The sequence below is a fragment of the Ambystoma mexicanum genome, chromosome 8 (assembly GCF_040938575.1).
Source record: "Ambystoma mexicanum isolate Mex_15411 chromosome 8, UKY_AmexF1_1, whole genome shotgun sequence".
NCBI classification, from domain to species: Eukaryota; Metazoa; Chordata; class Amphibia; order Caudata; family Ambystomatidae; genus Ambystoma; species Ambystoma mexicanum.
The window spans coordinates 287,615,215-287,640,102 of NC_090929.1; positions in this window are offsets into that span (position 1 = coordinate 287,615,215).

Sequence of the window (24,888 nt, forward strand, 5' to 3'; positions counted from 1 at the left end):
TTGGGAACACTCGGGTAATAGTGGTTGGAGACTTCAACTGCCACATGAGCGGTAACATAGGGAAGTCCTATAACCCTAAGTTAAAAGCTAAAAATTATATGCAACATACCAAAAAAAATGATCCCGAAGGCCAAGGATGGAAACATTTGTTTGACCTATGGGACATTGAAATGCTTAATGGTAAAACTGTGAGCGACTCTCCAGGTAATTACACCTGGTCCAATGGCATTTCAAGAAGTACCATAGACTACATTTTTGTTTCCCCTAGTCTGTATGAGATAGTGGAGGATTTGCAAATAACCCCTAATAAGTGGAGTGATCATGCTACACTCATATGCAAATTGAATATCGGGACAAAAGCCCCTCCTAGTATCACCATGGGTAACATCGTGCCAAATAAAGCTGGCACTAGGATCAGCTGGTCAGATAAAAATGTCGCTCTTGCGGTGGCAGCTTTGGTTAACATTGATCTAAACTTGCTATCGAACTTTCAGGAGATGTCGAGCGACGCCATTGAACACTGGATCTGCACCTTTGCTAAGAAACATGCGGTCTGTCGTACGGGATCTATGATTAGCTGTGGTAGGGAAAAGCCACCCTTTGACATAGCTATGAGAAACCTGAAGAGAGAGCGTAGAGCGGAACTCCGGCTGGCCAAGAGACAAGCCTACCCTTCAGACCTATATTTTATTAAGGTTAGGAGCGTTAAAAACAAATATAGAGTTATGATCAAGGCCAAACGGAAATTAGACAAAATCATGGCCTGGCAAAGATTAGTAAACACGATCTGTACAGGCAAAACACGTAATATCTGGACTCTGCTGGGTGATGCGCGAGGTACTGTACAAGGCAAATTAGCTAACCCTATTAATGCTGAAACATGGATAGCTTTCCTCGAAAATAGGAATTCCAAGGCAGACACAGAGGAACCCCATACACTGATCAATAGGCCGTCAAACCCTCCATTTAATGTGACATATCAAATGGTGCTGAATACAATCTCAGATTTAAAATCCTCCCGAGCCCCGGGCCCAAATGGCCTAGCAAATATTGTGATGAAGGCGCATCCTGAATTCTGGGCATCCCTGTTAGCTATAATGTTTAAAAAGATCTTAAAAGAAGGGAGAATACCCTGATCCTGGCAAACAGCGGTGCTCATACCAGTATTCAAAAAGGGTAATCGAGCGGATCCTAACAATTATAGACTGCTCTCAATGCTGGATGTCACGGGCAAAATATTTGCCTCTCTCCTTTTAAAGGAGCTGCAGCTCTGGGTAGAGCAATCTGATATACTCTGTAAATTCCAGAGTGGCTTTAGGCAAGGGTATTCTACGGCACACAACATCATGGTCCTGGACCTTCTGAGAACACGAGCCAGATCAGGAGGGCAACCACCACTATATGCCCTCTATATAGACTTTTCAGCGGCATTTGACTCTATTCCCAGAGAGGCCCTCTGGAGGAAGTTAAAAGCAATGGGCTGCCCGGAGGGCCTGACCTATTATCTCAGACTACTCCATCAGAACACATCGGCTAAAGTAAAATTAGACCAGGAAGGACACACTACTTGAAGTGTGCTCCAAAATAGGGGGGTCAAACAAGGCTGTGTCACGGCCCCGCTGATCTATAATATGTACGTATATGACATCCCAGAGGCCATTAGGGCTGCGACAAATTGCCCACAGAAAATAGGAGATTCCATCTGCCCTGTCCTGGCCCATGCGGACGACCTGGTTATACTGGACCACACTGTTAGTGGGCTTCGAAGGTCGGCCATCGCTCTGTGGGAATACGCCGAGAGGAACGGCCTCAAAATTAATCTGGAAAAAACTAAGGCAATGAGATTTACCAACAAGAATACCACTCGTGTACAGCTCAGAGTTGGTTCAGATACCATTGCCTATTCTCCTCATTACCGCTATCTAGGTATAGAATTTGAGAGTATCGGCGATTATGAACTCTGCAAGCAGTCACGCATTGTAAAGGCATCCCAACTGACTGCACTGTTCCATAGATTCACACTAAATCAGGGGGGATTCACCATCTGGGGCACGAGACAACTGTACATGCAGGTATTATCCCCTATGATCACCTATGGTCTTGAAGCCCTCCTCAACTCTGACCTGAAATGGCTCCAGGTGATTGAGGGGAAATTTTGGCGCGCTATCCTGGGCCTACCACCGGGAATCCCTATGGCAATATTAAGACTGGAACTGGGGCTGACCTCATTGAAAGCGATAGTACTAAAAAAGCGAGCCCTACTCTATTTGAGAATGAGGGATGAGACTAAGAATGGGCTACTCAAGGCGGTTTACCTAGAGATTTCGAAGGATAAATCCTCGTGCCCCTTGAAGGAGCAAATGTCTAAATTCCTGACGACCATTGGGTGGCAAATAAGGGAGGGCAGTGTAACTGTAGAAATGCAAAGGGCTCTGGTTAATCGCATAGAGCTCTGGGACTGGCTGGAGAATTACGCTCATCTCCAGAAGCTGAAAAGCTATCAGTTTGTCCAGTATAGACTGTATAACTATAAAAATCTGCAGAGCTATCTCAATTTATGCCCGGATAGGAGACTTAGACGATTCATATTACTTCTAAGGCTAGAACAACTACCTACTTTAATGATAACAGGCAGAAGAGACATGATCCCCCCAGAATTACGGCTTTGCCGGTTATGCAAAGGAGTGAATCAGCTAGAAATGGCCAGACATGTATTGACTGAATGTCACAAAATGTTAAGTACCATAAACCTTGGCTTGGGTCAGCTTGTGCATAACCAAGGTTACATTAAAGAGGAGCTATTTTGGCATCACTGTATTAACTCCAACAGTATAAGACTCATGATGGCACTGTACAATGTTTGGCTGAAGGTGGAAACAAGACTTAATATAACCATATAGGAGGATATAAAGAGGAGTTGATGTATAGCCATCGCTGAAATCCATGAGGGGCTGTTGGCTAATACAGGCCCCTATTTATATAGGAATTGTAACAACACTGAAATTAGATTGATATTCCATCTGAAACTCTTATTGGAGAATATACGGTAGGATGTGGTTAGATCTGGTTCCTGAACTATTGTAAATGTGAACTTAAAATGAAGCTGTTTTATATGGTTTTTAGGAAATGTATATTTAGAGAATTTAATGTATTGTCTTTCTTGGTAATTTCTTATGCAACGTTTTTGTTAATTACTGATGGTTTTCTCATTATAATTTTGTTCCTATTTAAGGTATATTTTAAACTAAGTCACAATAAATTATATATATATATATAGTGTGGGGATGTGCCATGGCATGAGAATAGCCATTGATGTCCTGGGAGTGTGTCCGAGAAATACAGATGTCAGCAACATGTCTGAAATTGTCTCTACTGACTCAGAAATTCAAAAAGGGCCCATCAGGACCCCATGATCCCCACATTCTTCTGTTGTAATTATTATGACTTTCTTCACAGAGTGCATGAAGCACTCTGAATTTTCATTTACCTGTGAGTAGCATAGCAGAATGCGTACATGCGTAATGCCCCTTTCTTCTGCAAAACTCTTGCACAGCTGACCTTCAAAGGGAGGCCAATTATCTGACTTCCCTGTCAGCCTGTACATTGCCATTATCTTCTCTGGTTTCAGCAGAGTCCAGTGGGCTTCTGTCAACAACTTAACTATGTACTAGTGGGTGCACTACGTAACAATTGTTATAAGCATGTAGCAGTTGACCATGAGAGTGCAAAGGTCTATGCCATTTCACAGCACAGCCTGGATCAAAGCAACACCTTTTAAAAGTGGTTTATTTTTAACACACAAAAGGGCATCACTTTAGGACAAAATAGCAAAATGGCTTCAACTTGGATTCCTAAACAAGTAAACCAAAGGCAGTTCCTGGGTTTGGATAGTTTTACCTATCTAGGCCCCTGCCTGGATAATCCATGGGGAGTCTTCAGTTACTCAAAATGTTGGATGTTTAAGTGTCCTCTGCCTTTTTTTTCCAAGTGGGTATTGACCTTTGTCTACTTCTCCCTCACCTTTTCAATGTGATCCTATTCCATGGGTCACACATTACTGGTGTCCATATCTGGGTAACCATGGGAATGAGGCTAGAGGTTACCAGGTTTAGGCCCTTAAAGCCTCCCATTGTTCTTTGTCCGCTTGGATGTGTTAGAGTTAGTTTCGTCTAGGCCTGGTCTTGGGAATATGTTTCTGACATCCAGCTCCCGCTTCTGGATACTCACCTCATGCCTCCAACACAGTCCCATCCCTCTGGAACACTTTTGTTTCTCTCTTCTACTCGGGTACTTTACTGATCCCTTGCTACCTGCGTTGCTCCTGGTATTAGGACCCTGGGCTGGTTGAGCACCTCTTAAACATATCCCTGGCCAGTAACTGGAACCCCCCCACCATGCCAGACCAGCTTCCTCATAGGCCATACCACCATCTTCATCCGGGCCGCCATTCGCCAAGCGGCCTGGGGCCATCGCTCTCCTCATGCTTGCCCGGTAGGGCCCCAGGGTGGACCGTAGCCTCACAGGCCATGCCCTGGTTCAGGGAAGCCCACTCATGCAGCACTGGCCTGGGGCATCATTCTTCCCCGGGCTGCATAATCTCAATGCAACTCAGGGTTTCCCTTGTTTCTGGCTTACCTTGACTTTGACTGGCCCTGGCGATGGATGTTGCCTCATAGGCCATGCCGCTGCTTGTCTCTGGGTCGCACCACCCCCGTGGCCCTGAGCTGGGTGAGCTTCTTCACCTGGCCTCCCCCTGCATGTGGCCCGAGGGTTTTGATCGTTTGGCTGGCTGTGGCTTGCATTTGAAGCCCGGCCAGCCCGGCCAGCCACCTCCCTTAAGGCCTAAGCCCCCCAGGGGGCGCTAATCTTCCTTCTTTCTTCTCTTTTCTTCTTCATAATTGTAGCAATAACACCTTATCTGGCAGGCCAGATTGTGTGGTAATGGCCTGGGGCCAGGGTATAGGCCCAGGAACCGTGGGGGCTTTAACGATGGGCCCCGGTACCGTTACCACCTGATCCGGTCAGGTGTTACTGCTATAAACACCCCAGGTTTTAAATCCAGAAACCCGGGGTGCTAAGAGTAATTTATTTTGTTTCAATGAACGGGACACCTCTTAAGATGGCCGCCATGGATATGGTGGCATCAGGGCCACGGAGCGGCATCAGCGGTGGTGGTCGAGGCATCGTCTACAAACAAATCAGGTAAAGGTGTTGGGAAGGGACAAGCGATCTGAGGGGAATGAAGGGGAATGGAGGGGTGGGTGAGAGGTGAAGATGGCGGGGAGGGGGAAGCAGCCACCAGGCTGCTTGGAATGCAGGCTGAGATTGTGGTATTAAGCCCTCAATCCGAGCAACCTGATTGGTTGCCTCTTCCACTGCGGGTGCTAATTCTCTATATAGCTTTGTCTGCAGTGTTCTGTTTTCCCCTTCTTCTAAATGACACTTCTAACTGTCTTTCCTTCAGGGAATTCCCTTTTGGATTACTTCTCATTTGAGTCCATTCTTGCTGGCAGGGGAGATCTGCTCATTGTCCATTGTCCCAGTGTCCTATATGTCCCCATGATGGGGATACATGGGTCAGTCAGGTTAGTCCGTTCAAGCACTTAGACATTCAAATAAAGACGTTTAAAGACCCCCTGTCTGTGTCTTAGTTCTTTCTATAACCCCCTACCTGAAAGGGATGATTTGGCTGGTGTTAACACATGCTTATCTCCTTGTCACTTACTTGAACCACCTCTGGTCCACCAAACTTATCCACCAGGCATTTTACATAGTTGGGGTACATTCCCAATCTGTTATAGACTGCCTAGAATATGCCTTCTCTCCCCATGCGCCACCAGTTTCTCTACAACCTAATATTGATGATTCACTACCACTTCTTCCTTCCTCTCCAATACCTGCCCACCTTGTTTATCTATGATCTTACCACATCGTCCTCTAGATAGGACACAACCTCCTCCTGCAGTCTCACCACCTCATCCAGGGGGTTTCCTTCTCCTGTTATCTTTTCACCTCCTCCAATGTTCTCACAAATGCCTCCTTCTATCCCACCACCTCTACTTGATATCGTTCCTTCTCCCCCTTTGTTTTGTAACCCCCCCCTTGTTCATATCTCACTATCTCCTCCGGATACTTTATGGCTCCTGCAAGGTGTCAGCAATTTGAGACGGACAACTGTCGGATGATTGCTCAAAACATGCCATTTTTATTAAGAAACAAATAAAGTAAACATGCCTCACTATCCCTACTCTACTGAGGCTTTCTCTGCCTAACCAAAGCTAAAGGGAAACACTAACACAGGATGTCTGGCCCTCACACTAAACAGATACACAAATAAAATATATGGCAATTCAAAAACAACATTTACAGTTTCTGGATAACATCTCAGTGACCTGGATGGATTCCCTTCTCCAGGATTCAAAATTAATTCTTCAATGTTTAACCAAAAGGGGAAATAACCAAATGCTTGCTGGTATGATGGTCTCAAATCAGTTCTTGATGTTTCAATGTCTAAGCAAAGTTTTGTTAACCAAAGTTCCAACAACAAATCTTTTTTCCGTGGTGCAAGATGTACTAACCACAGTTCACAAGAAATGTTACTTCTATCACAGTCAGTGAAACACAATTATTGGTTAACTGCTGGAATATCTTTAGTAACAAAAATTAGAATTGACAATGGGTATATTTGTCAGGATGATTTCACAGTGCCGCTACTTAGACTTCAACAACTTCACTTCTACTCAAGTTAACCATGAGAACAGTCTCCTTTGCCTCATAGTAATCCATTTTGTTTAGGCTACTGCATTGTTGCATCTACTGACATCTACTGACAACCAGATATACTACCACAGCTTCAGCACTCTGGACTACTACCAAAGCTCAGTAAACTGGGACGGTTCTGACAAGTTTCACTTTCAAGCACTTCAACACCTTCAAGCAGGCAAGGCACTCTTCCTCTGAATAATGCTCTTCAAAAGGGGCAGCCCCTTTGCATTTCTTCACTGTCTGCGACAATAACAACCTAAGTTTGCCTTCATAACCCACTTCTCTCTTCCTTTCACAGTCTTTGGCATATAGGTTGAGTCAACTTTGAAATAAACTTTAGAAACAGCCAATTTCCCTTCCCCCAACGTTGCTTCCATCTTCTGCCAACTATTAGTCCCATCAATTACCCAATAGCATTGGTGTCACTCTCTTGGCTTTAGGTAATTCGTGCACAATTGTATCTTAGGCAAGGTTGAAATATTATTGGGTTTACACAAATAGATTGCTTTTGGCTCTGAGAAAGGGTTGCTTTTACTCTTAGTATGGGGTAACTCTTGACTTGGGCAATGCTTGCTCTTCTCTTCAACTGTAGCATTGCTTGTTTTTCTCTTCAATTGAACAAAGAAAATGTATATCCACTTGAAAGTAAAGGATAGAGTTCAGGCTTCCTTTGGGAATCACAATTAGGCACACGCGACCACTTCTTGATATAGTTTGTAATGGTTAAAGACTTCAACAATGGTTTTGTCAATGTTCGGTATTCAGCAATGGCCTTTGTAACGTTCACTCATCTTAATAAGATACACGCGACCATGTCTTCATAAGGTTTTCACTCCCCTTAACTGTCAGGCTATTATGCAAGTCTTTTAAAAAAGGACGAGCATACTCCTCCTTGACACTTAAGGGGCTAAGTATTTAACAATGGATTTTAGCAGCGTTGGCTCTTCACGTGGGTAGAAAGGGAATTATCCAATACACGCAAGTGCTACTTTTCCATTGTTGGCTTATTAAACCTTCGACAAACAACTTCAGCTCACTTCTAACTACACCTGAGCAAATAGGAAGCTGGATACTGTTGCAGGCAATGTTTGTGCAAGGAATTAGAATGCCAGATTTCACTCACTGGCTTCTAAAATCCTTGTGACAGGATCACAATTAGAAGCTTTCCTCACCTCTTGTTTCCAGCGACTTCTTGAGTCGAAGAGGTAGGATCTATCTCTCGAGGTGGCCAGGCTGACACCCCAGAGCAACCCACAAGGTGACCAATCTGGCCACTATAAAGGTAGATACAAAATTCTGAGGGGAAACCCTCTGGGGTAGAAAACCTCTCTGATGTTGTAACACGTGGAACGCACTCTTCTGTTGTCAAGCAGCCTGTAATGGTGGAAACCACTCTTCTATTTTCGAACAGTAGGCAAGGATCCACAGTACAGTGGCAGACTTCAAATGAAAGAGGTAGTATTCCAATGGAAATGGTCCAGATAATGTGGAACCAGAAGGAATATTGATGAAAAGGAATAGATGCAGGAAGGAAGTACAGGTAAGGCAAAGGCTGGAAAGGGGTGTCAGAAGCTCTCATATACACACAGACCAAGAACGAGAGTGAAGGAGGCAAGGAAGTGAAGAACCAAGTCTAAAACAAGGATCAAGACAAAAATGGAGGACAAAAGGGACAGCACCAATGCAGCTTCCCGAAAAGGTTGAGACACAAGGACTCCAGTGACTGCAGTCACTAAATGTCTTCTGGGTCTGCAAGGCCGTGCCCAGTGATTGACCAAGGCGCTCCCAACAACTACACTATTAGATGCGCCTTCCCCGTAAAGCGTGATGGTACAATAAGGCATAAAGAAAACGTTGCGCTTGCCGATTCATGACACTTTGTTCTGTGGGTCGCATGACTTCCACAACTTCTGCCACAACTTCTACAGCTACAGGCTTCATGGGAACCAACACCCTTCCTCGCTGAAGGTGGCTCTGGTCCAGCCACATATTTAATGAGCCCCTCTTGCTCCTGAGACCCACGGCTCAACAGCAGCTCCTCGACTCGGTCGCTGACACGTTCTCTGCTCCGCAACCAATGCAATCAGGCTCACATGGGGAACGACAGCTCTCCTGCGTGCCTTCTGCTGCAAAGCCTCTGAACTTCAGAGTTTGGGGGAACAGGACCCTCTCAGAACAAGCAGGTCCAATCTGCTATATCCACATTCCAGCGTCCCTTTGGTTCTCCCACATCTGCTTGATTTGTCAGCTTTGTGCCTTCTTCCGTCTGCCTCTACTGCTACAGCTTGTACTGCTGTAGCAGCTTCTTCCAATTGTCTGCACCTGAGGGGGCTTTTTATGCTTTCCAGGTTCCTTCAAGTGTGGGCTGTTAGGCTCAATTGCCCTGACTACTGGTACTGCATGGCTCTCCAGCCCTCTTCCTCATCCCAGTATGTCTGGGATCATGGGACTCGTAGTCCCCAACAACAAAATTAGTTCTTTTAAATAACTTCTGATTTTTAAAGGTACATTTAGTTCCCTTAAAGTTATTTAAGAATAAAGCATTAGAATGTGTAGTTACAGACATAGACAGTCTATTTAATCAATTCTTTTAGATTCCTTTCCATTTTACCTTTGGGAGTAAGGAGGGTGTGTATCTTGAAATACTTTGAAGGTTCTTTCTGTGGGCAAAGCTTGTTTAGGTTTTAAAATACTTGTGCCCAGAACCACAGATTTTATGTGTGGTTCAGATATATTATAATGGTAATAAGCCATTACCCGCTTTCGCACTTTAAAAAGATGTTCCCTGTCAAAGAAAACATACTGCGTCTCATCCCGTGGGATTTCCTCACCACCCTGGGCCTTGTCTCCTCCCAGGTGATCCTCCTGCAGTACACCATCCCAAAGGCCACGATCACAAAGCGTCTCCCTTTCCCTGGCCAACTGGGAGGTGTTTAGTGAGGGATCCATAGGATACATCACAGCTGGTTGATACCATGATGTGGCAAGGCATTACCACATGCCAAGGAGATAGCAGGGTTGAGCAGGACTAATTACCACTCTCCCCCTTGGTCATACATCCCTTACTTGAGCCCCAGAGTCACCCATACCTTTCCCTTGAGAGTCAGGCAGGGAAAATCATCACAGCTTACTTTCTGTCAAGAAGTCCCACCCCCTGATGCACGTTTTATCTTCTGTTCCTGCAGAATGAAATATAAATCATTGGCTCACAAGCATATTCATCATGGTGTCCATGCCAGAGAACCATACTTTCTCATGTAGTCGATCTGTTTTTACCTTCTCTTAATGTGATGAATGTTCTAAGAGAATTACCATTTTCACCAGTCTCTGTGGTATGAATACATGTGGGCAATGTTGGTACATTGCTTGAAAAGGCTAGATTTGAAATAAATCGAACTCAATAATTTGCATTACCAGGAAGCTGCATACTTCAGAAGCCTTCAGAATGTGTGAGTCACATCACTTGCAATCAAGGCTTCCTGTGTGTGTGGCTCAGAAAATATGGGTTACTGACCACTTCCCCGCTTGTCTTCTCCCCTCCAAGTACGCTGCTCTGCTGTATTTGCTTTCATGTGCCCTTGTTGTGCAAGAGTCTAACTACATGTCTCTGAGTATCTTACACAGACAGGGTTTCTTGATGCTATGATATGACAAGGGCCTGCCACATGCCCATGATCAGTTTGGTTGAACAGGGGATAATTACCACTCCTTTCCCTGTTCCTGTAACCTTAGCAGGTGGAGACACCCGATCCCCATAGTCACCCCATCCCTTGTCCTCAGAGCCAAACAGGCCCTTTTGTCACAGAATACTGTTTGTCATGGGGCCCCACCGCTGATGTAGTATAGAACGGGTATTATTTATCTTCAGTTCCTGCAGAATGGAATATAAGCCATTGCCTTACAAGCATATTCAATATGGTGTCCATTCCAGAAAACCATACTTTCTCATGTAGTCAATCTGTTGTTATTTTCCATCTTTTAATGTCACAGATGTGCTAAGCGAATAACCTTTTTGTGAGTCTCTGCTGTGGCATGCAAATGAATTCAAAAGGCTAGATTTGGAATAAATCAAACTCAGTAATTTGCCATTGCCAGGAAGCTGCACACTTCCTAATGGTTTCATGGGCAGTAAAGATGTGCCAATAAGATCCTGCCTCTCTTTCATATAATCACATTATCCTTCATAGTAGTTCAAAATGTGTCCTTTAGGCACTTGAAAATCATTATTTGGGAGGCACATATCTACACAGATACGTATCATGTGTGGCTGTTGTGGTGTGCAGACCATGACCATGGGTGACACCAACAAGGAAGGCCCTTGAACGTTTTAATGATGTCTTTATCTTTAGTTCTCACTTTACCTTTTCTGACAGGTGGAATGGAATGAAACTGTGCTGCAGGGCAATTTGATTTATAGCTTCATCAATGTAGGGACAAATCATTCTTCCAGTAAGGCAAAGGAGTACAAAAATGTCTTTCCAATGTTATAAGTCTCATTGATTACGCTCATGTACATTTCCATCCTTTCAAGTCAGAGGGCATGTTAAAGCCTGACAGGTGCCGGTGGGTCAGGCCCCTGAAACTCACTGGTAGGATCTATTGATATTGCCCACCAAGGTGTGCGTGGAGACATCATCGGTGGTGCGCTGGTTTATGTGTGATTTTACCTATCTTTAATGGTATATGTACTATGCGGGACTCAGTCTCAGGCTTGGATTCTTACAGCACTATAGATACAACTTAGAGGTCAGAGATCACTTCGGTAATGCCTGCCTCTGTCTGTTTGACAAAGGTGTTGTGAGGGGACAGAAAATGAGTGCTGGACACAAAGTTGTGGTATTTTCAAAGTCAGAAATTTTATTAAACAAAAGTGGGTTGGGAAAATCTTCTCTAGCTTTATTCTAAAGAGGAATTTCCCTACCTAGAAAACTAAAACTAAAGATCTGTCTGTGTCATTTAGTCAGTAACTTAAAAACCATCCTTGTGGCCAAAGCATCGTAAACTGACGCTCACACAAGAAACAAAACAACAAAGGGTGTAAGGAAATGTCTCTCACTTGATGCTTACATAAAGTGTTCACAACTCAAAATTATGAGGATAATTTCCCCAAAAATGTTCTCCAAGGAAAGATCATTGGATCCAGAGGGTAAGTCCCTTCTCCTTGATCTTTAGGTAGGATGATAAGAGTGTCTCTTTATCTCAAAGTTCCTTTGTGTCTTCACTGGACTTAAAAGGTTCTTTGCTCAAACAATACATTCCATAGCAGTCTTTCTTTAGTTCTTCTTGTAACTTTTGCAGATTACCTGGCATACTCCTCTGTCATGATATGATCTGATATGATAGTCTATTTATATAGCACCTGTACACAATGTGTTTCAAAGCGCATCAAGGCAAGGGAGGGTACAAGGGAAAATACGATGACATTCTCACAGATCATGAACAGTAAGGATGTGAAATTAACTATCGTACTCGGCCTGACGATAATTTCAGACAGTGCAAGAGCTAAGACATAGATAAGAAGGGAGGGGGAGAGTGGGAAGGAAATGGAAATAGACAGGCGATTACCATACTAGGCCTGACGACATTTCTGGTAGAGCCAGAGAAAAACAAAAGGTGAGGGAGAGGGCTGCAGTACCGGAGGGGAGGAACAAAACTAGAGACTATCGTACTATGCCTGATGACATTTCAGTACTGGAGGGGGGGCACAAGTAAGGGGAGGGTGAAGGAGACAGACGAGGTTGCTATCATACTAGGACCAGGGACAATTCTGATAGAGTAAGTGCATAGAAGAAAGTAAGGGGAGGTGGGAGGAGATATGAAAAGGGAGAAAGGGAGAGGAGGAGAGGCCAGACAGTAAGCATTCAAAAAGAGTGGAGAAGCAAGAGGGGACAGCAAATACAATTGCAGAGGTCAGTAGTAACACATAATGTTGCAAGCCAGGATACAAGATGAAGATGGGAACAGCATAATTCAGGGCCACCATGAGTAAAAAAAGCAAAGGAAGTTCAGCATGAGAGTTGAGAAAGGGTGACTCACTGTGTATCAATGAAGTCCATGAAAGTAAAATCCAGCATTGGCCACAAGACAGTGATGGTGAAACCAGAATGCATCAGGACAGACCCCTGCAGAAGTAGGCTGAAGTGGAACAAGGGGGAGGAGGAGCAGGGTAGAAGAATCAAGGAAAACAGGCAACACTTGTGTGTGAGAAGGTAAGGGGGCACACAGGAACATCACAGGGGGACCAGAGGGGTGGGGATGGCCTGTGGGGACAGAGGGAGTAAACACATGTTGATGCATGCTTACCTGCTGTCTGAGCAGGGGGTCAGGCCCTGGGTCCTCCTGAGCTAAACAGGTCCAAACAGGAATTGCCCTTTTCTTTGTCAGCCCTTTGCTTCGGACGCCCGGGCGAGAGATGCCCTTGATCTAAGAGTTAATAGCAGGAAGGAAGAGGCAGGGCTAAGAAGGTGGGTGGTGCTTAGACCAGGTGACCAAGATCCACTTGCAACTGCTCCCCATCTGCAAAGGAAAAGAGGCTGGAGGGCTCCTTAAGTAGGGAAAGAGAGCAGCAACCAGGAAGGCACCAGGTTGGCAGGGCTTGCTAAGTGGGGAAAAAGAGTGGCAACCTGGAAGGCAGCAGGTGGGCGGGGCTTAGGCCAGGTGACCTAGATCCACTTGCACCTGCTCCCCATCTGCAAAGGAAAAGAGGCTGGAGGGCTTCTTAAGTAGGGAAAAGGAGCGGCAACCAGGAAGGCACCAGGTAAGCGGGGCTTGCAAATGGGGAAAAACTGCGGCAACCTGGAAGGTGCCAGGTGGGCAGGGCTTAGGCCAGGCGACCTAGATCCACATGCACCTGCTCCCCATTGCAAAGTAAAAGGGGCTGGAGGGCTCCTTAAGTAGGGAAAAAGAACGGCAACCAGGAAGCACCAGGTCGGTGGGGCTTGCTAGGTGGGGAAAAAGAGCAGCAACCTGGAAGGTGCCATGTGGGCAGGACTTAGGCCAAGTGACCTAGATCCACTTGCACCTGCTTCCCATCTGCAAAGGAAAAGAGGCTGGATGGCTCCTTAAGTAGGGAAAAAGAGCAGCAATCGGGAAGGCACCAGGTGGACGGGACTTGCTAAGTGTGGATAAAAAGCAGCAACCTGGAAGGCGGAAGATGGGCGGGGCTTAGGCCCGGTGACCTAGATCCACTTGCACCTGCTCCCCATCTGCAAAGGAAAAGAGGCTGGAGGGCTCATTAAGTAGGAAAAAAGAGCGGCAACCAGAAAGGCACCATGTGGGCGGGGCTTGATAAGTGCGGAAAAAGAGCGGCAACCTGGAAGGCACCAGGTGGGCAGAGCTTAGGCCAGGTGACCTAGATCCACTTGCACCTGCTCCCCATCTGCCCCATCTGCCATGAATCCTTCTGTGGGTTTTTCAGATCCCCTAGTATACTTCCCTGTCAGGTATCTTCTCACAATGTCAAAATCTTAAAACAACTTCAGGTGCCTGGTGTACTTGTCTACTAGGACTTATTTCATGGGCTTCTCGGATCCCCTGGTACACTCCCCCGCCAGGCATCTTCCCACAATGTTAGCTGCCTGGTGTGCACGCCTGCCAGGACTTCCTATTTTTTTCACTATTCCTTTCACAATACCACAGTAGCATATACTCTGAGGTGCTTGGTATATTTGCCTATGGAAACAGTTGCTTAAGCTTTCCCCCACACTGGCATCTCATGCATCTGTACTTGCTTGGGGTTAGTGGCTGTACTTTGTCTTGTCTGTCTTCAAATATTCCTCTTATTGGGTATCGAATTGGCATTGGGTTTTGTCCGCATTCAAACCACTTTTGAGTACTGTCTGTATTAGCAATCTCATATTGTTCAATCACTCAGTTGCATGCATGTCGGTATGCCCGAAGTCCCCCACCATCTTGGACAGACTCACCAGTCGTTACCAGTGTCTCCGACTCATGGCGTGCCTTTGTGATGGAGCTCATTTACTGCTGCTGCTTCTCGCACTGTGCATAAGGTCCCCAAGAGTTTCCTGCAGCTCTGCGGTCACTTGCCAGCATTCTTCAGTGACCTGGACCACAGGGCGCTGTCTCTCTGCAAGACAGTACCTCCAATTCCTCTGTGGCTCACCGTTCTTTCATGGTCCTTCGGGGATGCCTGCTGCATCTCTCCTGCCTTCTCGCCATACCGGTATGTATTACTACTGTTCACAAGCCACCGTCGGGAGTTGCATGTCTTCTGTAGAAGTGCTTTTTCCTGGACTGTTCTGTTCCACACTGCCTTTCTCATTAGTGCCTTTCTCATTAGTGCAGCAACCAATGTGAAATGTACCACACACTTTAGGTCCAGCATCTAGCCTGCATGGTAGGCTTCAGGCTTCTCTTGGTTTAGGAGTTGAAGTTCATAGTTGTTACTGGATTCTTTGGATGGTGTTGCTCAAAAATCACACAAAAATGTACATCAAAAACAGAAGGTGTGTATGATTTGTGTTTGAGTCAAGGATGGGGATTTGATTGGAGTGATTTAGAGGAAAAGTGTATGACCTTTATTATAAGGGGGCATAGTCAGGTGACAGCGAGCCATTAAGAACTCTAGTGTTATCAAGTCTTTCTCAGGGGAAAGGGGGGGAATACTGTGTCTCATCCGATGGAGTCACCACCTCCCCCCATAGTTGTCTCCTCCCACGTGATCTTGCTTCACATAACCACCCCAGGGTTGGGATCAGGCAGCAGCTGCTGTCCCCTGTCCACATGGAAGGAGGTCACAGCCGGGGAATCAGTGATGACTCCACTGTGTGTAAGGCCCAATATAAAGTTTTGGACTTCAGTAATGTCTTGTCGTCTTGCATACGTTTGCCCGAAATGGAAAACAGGGCCACCTCTTTCCATGCCACTCTAGCCTTTGTAGCTGATCATTCAATGTTAGGAGAGGAGGACATTGTGATTTCTAGTAATGAAATTCATCTCTCCCATTTGAAAATGTCCCTCCTTAACACAAGCTCCCTCATGCAACATGCTGTTGAACTGGCAGACTACATTATCTCCTCAGGGGCAGATATTTCGGCTGTCACAGAGACGTGGCTGCATGATGCAGCCACATGTGCAGCCTCTCTTGCCACACCAGAAGGTTATAAAATCCTCTGGTCCGATCGCACCTCTGATGGGGGTTACAGAGTCTCTCAAAATGTATGTCTCGGATACCATCATGTTAGATGTCTGTGAACACGCTTTAACTAAACTGAGCATGGATGTCATGCACCAGCCCTGGAGAATTGCTAGTCGTTGGAGATACTACTAAGATGGCGGCCTGTTCCCTTCTACCGGTCTAGTTTATTCCAACATGGCCGACATATTCTATAACTAGCGGCCCATAGCAACGCTCTGCGCGTTGTATCGTTTCCGTTACGTGCCCAGCAAGTCGCTCTCAGCGTCTAGCTTTTCAACATTTCCTTGCGTTCAAGTTCTTTACTTACCTACCTATTCTTTCCCTACACGGGAGGTTTTTTCAGGTTTTCAGGTAAGGTGATCAGGGTCTTATCTTCTGTCCTTTCTTACACAACGCGCTCTACCCCGCGTTTTCCATGTAAGTATTTTTCCTGTCTTTTTCACTCAGCCGGCGCTTCAGCGTTAGTATTTTCGCTGTGAGCGTTTTTGACTGGTCATACTTTCCTGTCCTTTTCCTTACCTCTTTCTTTCCTCCTTCCTTTCTTCTGTTGTTCCGTCGTAACGCCTCTTCGGTGTTCCGACGGACCGAGACCTCCCTCCAATCACAACTCAGCCGATACTACAGTTGAGTAAGGTGTGGACATTCATGCTACGTGTCCGGAGCTCTCCGACTACAGGAATCAAGATCTCCATGTAATAGCCGGACATCAGTATTCCACGGATACCTGAATACTGATCGGGGTTTTTTGCCAGGAGGCTTTTTCCCCATTCTTTAGGGCGTGCTCCTCGGGTATTCCCTTGGTCTGTTATCAGCCAGATCACGGAGGCTACCGAGGGAGCGCGTCCATACCTTCGACAAAAGAAAAAGGAGAAGAAACCCGCCGAAGGAGAAAAAGAGAAGAAGAAGAAGGCTGTAATAAAGACGGAAGAAGTACAGGAGAAGACAGGTGAGGAGGAGTTGGGGAAGGCTGAGACGATCCGTGACAATGGATCACAATATATCTATTAGCTTTTTATTACTCTAAAGACCTGCCCAAAAAAAAACAGCATTTCGAGGAACTATTGCTCGCTTTGCTTAGCGACTTATTGAAACCAACATCTCATACTGTATTGCTGGGAGACTTTAATATGTGGGCCCACAATGATATGGGCCAAGAGGCTACCACCCTAACTCTTATCCTTGAGGCAATGGGACTGCATCAACACTCCTGTACTTCCATGGGGAGGGAAATATCTTTGACTGGGTTCTTTCTCATAATATTAAGATCACCTCAAGCACTGTCACTCCTTAACCATGGTTGGATCACTTTTTGATATCTTTTGATCTGCAACTTCCATCAAAACTACAGCGTGTGGATGCAAATCCCAAGCTAAATAAAAAGGCTAGGAAACTTTACAAAGTTAGCTTTGAGGCATTATCTGCCCTTTTTAAACCCATGCTTGCCAATCTGGCACCTATCCCTGATACTGGAGAATTAGTAAACCAGTTCCTGCTGATAACTTCCATGGCCATAGACGTCCCGCTGACTCAGGTTTTCCACGAGCAGCTGTGCCCGAGCAGGATGGCTCTCTATGGAATGATTGGATAACTGCCATAATCTGACTGACGGCAATGCAGCTCAGTTTCCTCGGAAAACCGCACATTGATGCAGCAGCGAGTTCTGTTATTTATTTCAGGAATCTCCAGCTGTTGTTTTTCTTCACTTTGAAGAGTGTTATTGCTTATCTCCTGATGAAGACGTAACAAAATTAAAGTTAAATACGTCGAAACCGGTTGAGAAACCAGAGATGAGGTCGAGTTTGGATATTGATGTGACCCATCCCAACCCATGACCACTTGTGCAATCTGTTGTGGTCTCTTATATATTGATTATATACTTCTGTTCTTTTAAACGAAGACAATAAGTAACTCATTGTCATGATTTTTTATGATAACATTTTAGCTTATATTTGTCACTGTTGTGTATGTACGAATGGCTAATGGACGCATGTGTATGAATGATATGAATTGTATGTAAAATTATATGTTCTTAAATCTTTCTCCTGCAATGTAAAATTGTTATGAGTGCTATGATTAATTCATGATTATAATTCTGATATTTAAAATAATGAATCAGGTCTAATAAAATTCCTTGATTCCCCCTTTTTTCAAAATTGTATCCTCTGGATCCTTTTTCCGAGATTAGTGGTATACTAATACCCTGACCCAGAGTGAGGGGTCCCCTGTGACTTTCAGATAAAAACATAGACACCCTACCGCCTGAAAGAGTTAGGAGTATAATAGCCGAGACCAAACAAAATACTTGGTTTAGTGACAAAGTTATTTTGCATAAGAAGATTAAGAGATCCTGTGAAAGGTGTTGGTGCAGAGATAAGTGCCCTGAGATCGAAACGGCCTATAAGAAGGCCATAACAGGCTGTTAAAAACATTCTCCAAGCTAAACAGGTAGATTATAACACCAGAATAGCAAGTGCCAAATACAATTCAAAGGAACTCTTTTCTATTTTGAAAGAACTGAACTAGAGAAAGACAGCTAATACTGACTTCCCAAAAAGTGACATCTAATGTCAGAATAATCAAAATTAATTAATCAAGAAAATCGATGCCCACCATCAAGCCACTTAAAAGCACCAACAATGTTTTGAGTCTAGCCCCTCCCCTATGATATTAGAGTGCACTTTGTCACATACCATGGTGAGCTCTAACCTTTTGGAGTTCTCCTTCAAACTGGTCTTTGAGGATGAGGTATACAAAATTGCGAAAACTATGAGAACCACATCCTGTTAGGGGTATACCTGTCCAGCTAGTGTGATCAAGGATTCATTGGACACCCGTATTCCTTTGATAATTAAAATTGTGAACTCCTTCTTTTCTGCATCATGTGTATCCAATTCCCTAAAGAAAGCATGGATGACACCTCTACTAAAGAGGTTCTACATTGAAATGCTGAAAAAAAACCTATTAGGACAAAAACTACGAATTTTGTTTGGTTGAATTTCGAAAATATTTTTTTTGCACTTCTTTTCTTTTTGTAATGGGCGAGACTCTGCAAAATCTCCCACCTTTTTTATACCCTAACCCAGCCCTGCATCTATTTATTCTTTAAAAAGTTGCAAAAGGAATCGAGAAATTTGACCCCAAAAATCGCTATTTCTATGCCCGTTGTAGTTGCATTTATTTTTTGGGGGTATTATCGGATCTTCAGCTTTAGGAGCATATTGAGGTTAATAACCTATTTGGGTGAGGTCAGTCGGGCACCGAGACTTGTGGAGAATGGCCATACGGCCTTGCTAATTCTACTTGACCATTAAGCTGCATTTCATCTAGTTGACCACTGAGATTGTGAACTGCTCAGACAGTGCAGCAGCATGGATAGGATCATCTCTTGGTCCCCAGTCAGTTAGAATCTCAGTCGGAGAGTTTAAGGCTCGCCCTGTCCCGCTGTAGTGTGGAGTTCCTCAGGCTTCTTGCATATCTCTGACACATTACAATATATACACAATCCTCTTTTTGATCTCTTGGACAGCTATATAAACTATGCGGACGATATCTAAATTATTTTTGAACTCTTGCATGACTATGGCCCAGATGTTGAGGCCATTAACCGGATTTACATGATGATTCAGTCCTGGATGGCCTTCAACTCCTTTGCCTTGAATAACAACAGGACTGAATTGTTAATCGTAGGATCAGGTCCACGATTAAAAAAAGCTTGAGCCCCGGTACAGTCAGTTTAAGGTAGCTGACTGTATCATTGCAGTTGCCTCCTGCGTCAAAACCTGGAGTCCCAGCTATCCATGAAAAGGCATACCTCTTACCTGCGATCCTCAAGTGCATATACCATCAAACTTTTGAAACTGATCCTTATTTACCAGAGAAAAATAGAGCACTCTTGGTTTCTACTCTTATTAACTCAAAATTGGACTACTGCAATAGTTTTTCGGCAGGTACTTCCATGACTAACATGAAAAAACTCCAGCTCGCCCAAAATGGAGCAGTTATGGTTATTCGGGGCTGGATAGGAAGGAACATGTATCAGTGGCAAGAATTGCTCTCCACTGGTTGCCTGTTTTCGCAGTGAATCTCGCACAAAATCCTCACACTTTCCCACAAATGCTGGTCCCGTAATGTTCCAGGCTATGTATTGGACCGATTAAAAGATGTCCCAAATAAGAGACTACTGCGCTCTAATGATTTCAACAAGCTTTTTTAGCCACGCTTTAAATGGAAGAGATTCAGAGGCACAGCTTTCGATGCCTGGGAGCCGAGTGTTTAGAATGAGCTTCCCTCCATACTTTGTGCAATTTCCTGCATGACCCAATTTAAAAAAGCAGTGAAAACATTCCTCTTTAACTCAGAGATTTACTCTCTTTTACCATTGTATGAATTTGGATTTTGGCTCTATGGGTTCTCCTTGCTTCTATTGTTATGTCTTATGTGTTTTATGTGTGCACTAAGGCATGTGGGCATGTCAGTGCTGACTCTATGATTGCTTACATCACCACTGGACCAATGATGCTCCAAGGTTGATCCAATGACTGCATGCACTGCACGTATCACCGCCCAATTTCGCGCTTGCTACTTAGGCCACGCTCATGCTGTCTGCACCATTAGCAAACACATAGGCACTCCACACCCACTACATGCACACGCTCTGGCACCCTATATCAGAAGGATCACATCCACTGATTACTTACCTAGTGATCCCCTGTAAACCTCCAACGCGCAACAGCCTTGCCGCCACATTCTGCCACTACCACCTAGAGCCGAACCTCCCATGATGGCCACCTTAAGTGGAGCCACATTGACCATGGCAACGTTCCTCCCCTTACTCCACAATATCTCTCCTCAGAACGCTATCAACATGACCACTCCACTTTACCCAGAACCACTATCCCCAGTGGATCGGATAAACAAATTCGCCTGCCCCGCTACACCCTTCACACCATGCCCTACACTTCTCAGAAACACACAACTAGGCTCTCCCCTCTTTCTACCTACTATCACCACACTGAATTCAGCCCTTCCACTCAAACACAGGAACAATAGACTCAGCCACCGCAGCTGCGCTAGCCACAAACCCGCTAGAACAATCACCAACCAAACCAAGAATCATATGCAGCAGGTTACGCATATTGATCCCACAGCTAACCAAATCCTCACAACACCCCACACACCGCCACCCACAAAAGTCAACCCTACCTCCACTCCCATCAAGGGAGCCCTCATTAATGCCCGCTCCTTGGTAGCCCACGCTACTGATGTTGCAGACATGATCTCTGCTAACCACCTTGATTTCATCGCTATCACTGAGACGTGGCTCCACTTAGCAGCTGGTCCACTTTAGACTTAGCCATCCCGGATAACTACAACATCATCCGTACCAACAAAAAAAAAACACAATAGGAGGAGGGGTAGCAATTATTCCTAAGTCCATCCTAAATATCAGAGAAGTAACTAACACAACCTTACCTTCAGCTGAACTCCTATCCATCAAACTTTCACTATCTGACACCCAAACTATCCTCCTACACATTATGTACAGACCTCCAGGTCCACTATCCACTTTTGAAGAAGACATCTCTCTCCTACTCAATGACCCTAATGACAATCACGCCACCTCTCTCAATGACACCATCATCCACCTAGGCCTCACTCAACAAATCAACAAACCAACACATACAAAAGGAAGATCCCTAGACTGGTTGGCAGATGCCAACTGTAACCTCTCACTGCTAGACATCATACTCTGTGCTTTGACCGACCATCACCTTATCACCTTCTCTCTACCCTGATCTGCACCCAAAATGACACCGCCTTCCAGGACACCACAAATAATCTCCAGAAACAATCGCAACATTACTATTGAAAACCTCAGACCACTTCTCATGCCCATTACTCAAGCCAACCTTCCCTCTGAGAATGACAAACCGTCCACGCTGGTAGAGCTTTATAACAACACATTGGACCTAGTCCTCAACCAGATAGCTCCACTAAAACAACGTAAAGCTAAACCCATTGCCCACAACAACAAATGGTTCTTAGCAGAGCTAAAGGCTCTCCGTAACATCAAAAGAGCTGCGGAAACTAGCTGGAGAAAAGCGCCATCCCTCTCCACTGAAGACAAATTCGCTACAGCTGTCGCCTCCTACAAATCTGCTATCTTAAATGCCAAAAAAGAGATTTACAACTTGAGAATACACAACGCCAAATCTGGCACAAAAGAGTTATTGTCTATACTAAGAGAACTTGAATCACCATTGCCACCTACTGAGGACTGCACTAAAGACAAGGCTGGTGTAATAATATCCAACTTGCCCTCTCAAAGAAAATTGCCCTTCTACAGGCTCAGATTGAAGCTAAAAAAGCCAACCTTACTGCCAAAGAGAACCCCAATAGCAAAAAAAAAACACTTCTCCCAATTGCCCCCTCTTCCACTTCTCTCCAGTCACTGAGGAGTAAGTAGTTAAGATTATCGCTAGACTTAAACCATCTAACTGCAAAGGCGACCTATGCCCAGCCTCCGTCATCAAAGATGGAGCCAAAGATCTAGCTCCTCTGATAACCGCACTGATCAACTCCTCTTTCAAGAACTCAGTGGTCCCCAACAACCTCAAAGAAGCATGGGTCCTCCCCCTTCTCAAAAAACCCAACCTAGACCCTAACACCCCCACAAATTATAGACCCATCACCACAGTCCCTTTTCTACTCAAAATATTAGACAGAGTAGCCTACCTCCAAATACAACAACATTTGGAAAACAATAACCTCTTAGGCTTGCGACAATCCAGCTTTAGACCCAGGCATGGGACCGAAACCGCCCCCCTGGATCTAAAAATCCAAATGGATGAAGCCAAAGACAAGGGCTACCTGGCCATCTTGCTCCTGTTGGATCTCTCCGCTGCCTTCGATCTGGTTGACCACCAGATCCTCACACAATACCTTGCGTCGGCTGCCACATTCTCTCAGAATGGCTCCAATTGGATTCAGTCATTTCTGTCTGACACGTTGACTAGGGTCTTCGCCCCCTCAGCAGCTGCAGATCCCATTCCTATCCAATGCGGAGTTCCCCAAGGGTCCTGCATCCCCCCCACTCTTTACAATGTCTTCACTAAGCTTCTCTTTGACCGTCTTGACGATCTGGGTGTCAGCTACACTAACTACGCAGACGACACCCAGGTCCTCATCACACTCACTGGATGCTATGAAGAAGATGTTGCAAAGCTTAACAAAATCTATCTAGAAATCCAAGCCTGGATCGCCACACACACAGTCTCTGCCTCAATGATGATAAAACAGAACTGCTTATCTTAGGCTCCCAGGCCCACCATAACAAATTGGACCCTAGGTACCAATCTTTCACCATTGATGGCAACATCATAAAAGTCTCCAAAGAGGTCAAAACACTAGGTGTGTACCTTGATTCCACCCTTTCACTAAAAAAACAAATAAATGCCACCATCTCATCCACCACCTATACCAACAAACTGATCAACGACTGCAGACCTTTTCTCTCCTCCTCCAGCTGCCTCACCCTATCTAGAGCGCTGATATTGTCCAAATTAAATTACTTTAACACACTTTTCTTGGGCACCACCACTAAAAATCTGAGCAGACTCCAGATTCTTCAAAACAATGCCTTAAGATGCGCTCTTAACCTCCCGTGTAAGGCTCACATCTCCACGGCCAGCAAAGAAGTCCACTGGCTCCCAATTAGAGACAGAATCAAGTTAAGAACCTTGGTCATCACTCACAAGTGCCTGTCACTGACTGCCCCACGCTACCTATCTGACAGATTCTATAGACACAGCACCACTAGACCCACTAGAACTCCCAGTTCATGCAGCTCAATGCCGGAATACACTCCCTCTTGCAATCAGAGCGGATGCTTCCTTCTGGACATTCAGAGCCATGTTGAAATCCTGGCTATTCTACTCACTCCACCAATTTCTACCGTATGCCTTAACTATTTCTTGTAACGGACCACCATGTAACCTGGTCCCTCACTATCTATGATATTTATCTCATGACATGTACTATGTATTTTGATTGAATGTATGTACCTTTGTGCTTCGCGTAATGATATGTAACCGTGTTGTCCACATGACTATGCGCCCGGCTATCTGAGGGTTTGGACGCGCTCTATAAATAAACAAACTAAGCTAAACTAAACTGGACTAAACTAAACCAATGGACCCATTAAAACTAGTTGAGTAAGGTAGCAATCCCACAGTACCAACTTTAGTTATTTAGGATGAGTTGTGACAGGCTACGGTACGCATACATTTCTGTTATTTGATGTTGCGTTGCTGAGATTTATACTACCCACCTCTGTCATTTTCAGGGTATCCAGCTGCTATCTCGAATCTTAAAGAAGAGGCTGGTTGGGTTAGTGAAGAGGGAGGTTAAAGACATGAAAGATTTGCTGTTGTGTTGATGCATGTGGACTGGAGGAAGTACACTGTGTTCTGTGTGTGGGTTTGTATCTATGGATTCTGTGCAGAAATATAAAGTTATTTGTGTCTAGAGTTGGGCATCATGCTTGGACTACAGCTCCTGTAAGCCCTATCTACTATAGTCAATAGTGGAGGATCATGTGAGTTGTAGTTCACAAGGTCTGGAGAGCCTCAGTTTACAGACCCCTGTGCTAGGATGAATTGGTTGGGGGCTGTGGTAGTTGGATATGGAGGGGCAAATGTGCTGTTATTTAATATCTGTTGAGGGGGTCTTACATTACTGTGTGTGAGTGTGGCATAGTTCACATGTATGGTTGAGCTTAGAAGTTGAGACTGTTACTGCAGGAGGTTATTGGGGGTCTCGTTAGGCAATTTGGAACATACCTTCCCAAGTGTCTGGGGCAACGCCTTCGTGAGGGTGCTCTTCAGATAAGGGGTTTGTGAGGAGATGTCCAGAGGCATCCAGCTATGTGTTGTAATCTCTGTCGGTGGAGAGTGTGCAACAACTGT